The following is a 6,000-nucleotide window of genomic DNA, read 5'->3' as shown; positions in this document are numbered from 1 at the left end:
CTAATCTATGACAAAGGAGGCAAGGATATACAATGGAGAAAAGACAGTCTCTTCAATAAGTGGTGCTGGGAAAACTGGACAGCTACATGTAAAAGAATGAAATTAGAACACTCCCTAACATCATACACAAAAATAAACTCAAAATGGATTAGAGACTTAAATGTAAGTCCGGGCACTATAAAACTCCTAGAGGAAAACATAGGAAGAACACTCTTTGACATAAATCACAGTAAGATATTTTTTGATCCACCTCCTAGAGTAATGGAAGTAAAAACAAAAATAAACAAATGGGACCTAATGAAACTTAAAAGCTTTTGCACAGCAAAGGAAACCATAAACAAGATGAAAAGACAACTCTCAGAATGGGAGAAAATATTTGCAAATGAATCATTGGATAAAGGATTTAATCTCCAGGATATATAATCAGCTCCTGCCGCTCAATATTAAAAAAAACAAACAACCCAATCCAAAAATGGGCAGAAGACCTGAATAGACATTTCTCCAAAGAAGACATACAGATGGCCAAGAAGCACATGAAAAGCTGCTCAACATCACTAATTATTAGAGAAATGCAAATCAAAACTACAATGAGGTATCACCTCACACCAGTTAGAATGGGCATCATCAGAAAATCTACAAAGAACAAATGCTGCAGAGGGTGTGGAGAAAAGAGAGCCCTCTTGCACTGTTGGTCGGAATGTAAACTGATACAGCCACTATGGAGAACAGTATGGAGGTTCCTTAAAAAACTAATAATAGAACTGTCATATGCCCCAGCAATCCCACTACTGGGCATATACCCAGAGAAAACCATAATTCAAAAAGGCACATGCACCCCAATGTTCATTGCAGCACTATTTACAATAGCCAGGTCGTGGAAGCAACCTAAATGCCCATCGACAGATGAATGGATAAAGAAGATGTGGTACATATATACAATGGAATATTACTCAGCCATACAAAGGAACGAAATTGGGTCATTTGTAGAGACATGGATGCATCTAGAGACTCTCATACAGAGTGAAGTAAGTCAGAAAGAGAAAAACAAATATCGTATATTAACGCATATATGTGGAACCTAGAAAATGGTACAGATGAACCGGTTTCCAGAGCAGAAATTGAGACACAGTAGTAGAGAAAAAACACATGGACACCAAGGGGGGAAAGCAGCATGGGGTGAGGGTGGCAGTTGATGAATTGGGAGATTGGGTTTGACGTGTATACACTGAGGTGTATAAAATGGATGACTAATAAGAACCTGCTGTATAAAAAAAATAAAATTTAATTTAAAAAATAATAAAATTTCATTTCAACTGTTAAAAAGAAAAAGAAGTATTGTTTTAAAAATTTACCTAGAGAAATTAAAGTACCATTCATTTTCCCCCTGTAACAGATGGTGTTCAAGGATTCACGTATCAAGGCCATTTGCTTATCTCATCACACTTTAGTTGTTCTGTTAGCAGGCAGGCTTTGAATGTGCTTAATCATTCTTTTCTCCTCCTTGATAATGTCTGTACTCTGGCTTCAGCTCTCATGTGTTTTTGTGGAGCCCTTTTACATTCTGAATACCAATTTCTTTTAAGATTTCCTTCAGGTACGACACAGGCTGTTCTGTGATGTCCACCAAGTCCTTAAGATTATAATATTGATGTTTCTCAAAAGCTGAAAACAGCATGTCTAAAATGTGTTATCAGCTCGAGCTCGTTTTCCATCTTTCTTTTTCCTTTCATATTCAATATTGTACTGATGATTAACAACAGGTTTGTAATTGGTTGTCACAGCTTTGTTCAGTTGCTGTAATAGCCTTACAGGTTTGGAAGATTCTTCTATTTGTAATCTCTTTGATCTCATGTACTTTTCACTGGCAGTGGGTCAACATTCAACTCTTTGTACCACTATTCCTTCCAGTGAAAGCTTATCCGATGAGCTCTTATTAGACACTGTTAATGCCTGTCCCCCAACACTTTGCAAGATAAATATATGTACTCTAGGAGCACTGCCTGAAGCTGATTTTCCGCCAATATCATGAATATTTGCAAGGGCCTCATTCAAAGTAAATGACACCTCCATCCTTCCTTGATTTTTGGCAATCCACAGTTTCCCAACTTCACCTCTTCCAGGACCTTTAGCCCATTGCTGTGACAAATATTTAGGAACCTTCACCAGCCACACTCTGGTGTTCTGTTTGGCGCCGGTCAGGCTGAGTTCCCCTCTTTCCTCCATGGGTCTGTCACCAACGGAGGCGTGCAGGCCACAGCAGCGGCCCCAGGAGCTGGGGGGCTACGGGGCAAGGGACCAGAGCACAGGGCAAGCCCTGGCCGGGAGCTGATTGTGAAGAGCCGGGGTCCACCTGCTCAGATGCTGGGAGCCCGGGGGCCTTCTAGGAATTTTAGAGTTTTCTGTTTTACATTGAGTTCTGTGATCCATTTTGAGTTTATTTTTGTGGAAGTTATAAGGACAGTGTCTAGATTCTTTTTTGCATGGGCATGTCCACTTGTTCCAACACCATTTGTCGAAAAAACTATTCTTTCTCCATTAGATTGCCTTTGCTCCTTTGTCAAAAATCAGTTGACTATATTTGTTTGGGTCTATTTCTGGGCTCCCTATTCTGGTCCATTAATCTATATGTCTATTATTCCACCAATACCACACTATCTTGGTTACCATAGCTTTATGCTAAATTTTGAATCAGGTAGTTTTAGCCCTCCAACTTTGTTCTTATTCTTCAATATTGTGTTAAATATTGTGAGTCTTTTTCCTTTCCATATAAAATATAGAATCAGAGGTTTTTGTATCCACAAAATAACTTGCTGGGAGTTTTACTTGGGGTTACATTGAGTCTATAGATCAAGTTAAAAAGAAATGACATTTAACAATACTGAGTCTTCCTATCCATGAACACAGAATATCATTCCATTTATTTAGGCTTTTATTTCTTTCATCAGAGTTTTCCTCATATAGATCTTGTACATATTCTGTTTGATTTATGCATAAATATTTCTCCTTTTTTTGGTGCTAAAGTGTTTTTTTTTTAATTTCAAATTCCAGTCATTCGTTGTTAGTATAGGAAAATAATTGACTTTTGTATATTGGGCTTGTATCTCACAGCCTTATTATATTTGCTTATTAGTTCCAGGAGCTTTTTGGTCAACGCTCTGGTATTTTTCACATAGAAAATCATGTCATCTGCAAACAAAGACAGTTTTATTTCTTTCTTCCCAATCTGTATGCCTTTTCTTTTCTTGTCTTACCTTATTGCCTTAGCTAGGAGCTCCAGTGTGATGTTGAATTAGAGTGGTGAGAGAAGACATCCTTGCCTTGTTCTCAGTCTTAGGGCAAAGTCATCTAGTTTCTCAGCATAAGTATGATATTAACTATAGATATTTTTGTTGATTTTTTTATCAAGTTGATGAATTTCCCCTCTATTCCTAATTTGATGAGAGCTATTATCATGAATGGATCTTGGATTCTGTCAAATGATTTTTCTGCATCTATTGATACAATCATATGATTTTTCTTCTTAAGCCTGTTGCTCTGTGATGGATTAAGTTAATTTATTTTTGAATATTGAATCAGCCTTGTGCACCAGGAATAAATTCCACTTGGTCGCGGTGTATAATTCTTTTAACATTGTTGAATTTGACTTGCTAATATTTTGTTGAGGGTTTTCGCAACTATTTTCAATGAGATGTTGGTCTGTAGTTTTCCTTTCTTATAATGTCTTTGGCTTTGGCATTAGGGTACTGCTAGTTTCATGGAATGAGTGAGGAAGTGTTCCATCTGCTTCTGTTTTCTGCAAGAGGTTGTAGAGAATTGGTATAATTCTTCCCTAAATGTTTGGTAAAATTCACCAGTGAAACCATCTGGGCCTGGTACTTTCTATTTTAGAAGGTTATTAACTGTTGATTCAATTTCTTTATAGGCCTATTCAGATTATATAGTCAATTTCTTTAATATATAAACAAGTTATCCTTTACATATTATATATACAGATTATATATTTCTTCTTATATGAGTTTTGATAGATTGTATCTTTCACATAATTAGCCAATTTCATCTAAGTTATCAAATTTGTGGGCAGATTTGTTTTATTCATAATATGATTTTATTATCCTTTTAATGTACATGAGATCAGTAGTAATGGCCCTTCTTTTATTTCTGATATTAGTAATCTGTGTCTTCTCACTCCCTTTCTTGGTTAGCCTGGGTAAGGGTTTATCAATTTTATTCATCTTTTCAAAGAACCAGCTTTTCATTTCATTGATTTTTTTTTCTATTGCTTTCCTGTTTTCAATTTCAATTATATTTGCTCTGATTCTAATTGTTTCTTCTCTTGGGCTTACTATGAATTTAATTTGCTCTTCTTTTTCTAGTTTCCTGAAGTGGAAGCTTAGATTAAATATTTTCCAAAATCATTTAGATCTTTTTCCTGTTGTAATATATATGATTTTCCAGCTACTTTCTGTTATTGATTTCTATTTTAATTCCATTGTAATGTGAGTATATAGTTTGTATGATACCTATGCTTTTAAATTTGCTAAGGTATGTTTTATGACACATAATGTTTATCTTAGTGAATGTTCCATGTGAACTTGAGAAGACTGTATATCCTGCTATTGTTGGATGAAGTATTTTATAAATGTCAATTAGATCTAGTTGATTGATGGTGCTATTCAGCTCAATATATCCTTACTGATTTTATGCCTGCTGGATATTTCAATTACTGATTCAGGGATGTTGAAGTCTCTATAATAGTGGGTTCATCAGATTTTGCCTCAATTTTGTGACACTCTGTTGTTAGCCACATACACATTAAAGGATCTTATGTCTTGGAGAATTGACACCTCTATCACTATATAATGCCTCTCTTCCTTCCTGATCATTTTCCTTCCTCTGAAGTCAGCTTTGTCTGAAATTAGCTTGCTTTTGATTAGTGTTAGCATGGTATATCTTTCACCATTCCTTTACTTTTAATCTACCTTTATCTTTATATTTAAAGTGTGTTTCTTACAGATAACATATAGTTGGTTATTGCTTTTTTATCCACTCTGGCAGTTTCTGTCTTTTAATTGGTGTATTTATACCATTCACATTTAAAGTGATTATTGATATAGTTGGATTAATATCTACTATATTTGTAACTGTTTTCTATTCATTGTCCATTTCTTTGTTTCTTTTTCTGTCTTCCACTCTTTCTGCCTTCTCTGGTTTTAATCAAGCATTTTATATGATTCCATTTTCTTTCCTCTCTTATATCAGTTATACTTTTAAAAATTTTTAGTGGTTGCCCTAGAGTTTGAAATACACATTTATGACTTATTCAACTTTGCTTTCAAATAACATTATACCACTTCAGAGGTAGTGCAAGTACCTTATAGCAGAGTATTCCCAATTCCTCCCCCATCCCTTATAGCATTGCTGTCATTTGTTTTACTTATCCATAAGCTATAATCACTGAATACATCTTTGCTATTATTATTTTAAGTAAACTATTATCTATTAAATCAATTAAGAATAAGTAAAATAAAAGATTTGATTTTACTTTCATGAATTCCTTCTCTAATGCTCGTCCTTTCTTTATGTAGATCCAAGTTTCTGACCTATATCATTTTCCTTTTCTGAAGAACTTCTTTTAACATTTTTTATAAGGCAGGTCTCCTGGCAACAAATTCAATCAATTTTTGTTTGTCTGAGAAAGTCTTTATTTCAACTTCATTTTTGAAGAATAATTTTGCTGGATACAGAATCCTAGCTTGGTGTTTTTTTCTTTTAACACTTTAAATATTTCACTGCACCCTCTTCTTGCTTGAATGTTTTCTGAAGAGAAACCAATGTAATTTTTATCCTTTTACCCCCCTCTAGCTTCTTTAAAGATTGTCTCTTTGTCTTTGATTTTCTGCAGTTTGAATATGATATGCCTAGGGGTCAACTTTTTGGTATTTGTCCTACTTGATATTCTCTGAGCTTCCTGTATCTGAAGTTTGGTGTCTGTCATTACTT

General features: G+C 34.8%; 1 pseudogene; it reads right to left on the bottom strand.

Moving 5' to 3' along the window:
- Positions 1-1,480: 1,480 nt before the first annotated feature.
- Positions 1,481-2,279, bottom strand: LOC132513556 (general transcription factor IIF subunit 2-like; annotated as a pseudogene).
- Between the last annotated feature and the right edge of the window lie 3,721 nt (positions 2,280-6,000).

The sequence above is a fragment of the Lagenorhynchus albirostris genome, chromosome X (assembly GCF_949774975.1).
Source record: "Lagenorhynchus albirostris chromosome X, mLagAlb1.1, whole genome shotgun sequence".
Lineage (NCBI taxonomy): Eukaryota > Metazoa > Chordata > Mammalia > Artiodactyla > Delphinidae > Lagenorhynchus > Lagenorhynchus albirostris.
The sequence above is the reverse complement of the archived record's forward strand: the minus strand, read 5'-3'. Positions and strand labels throughout refer to the sequence as shown.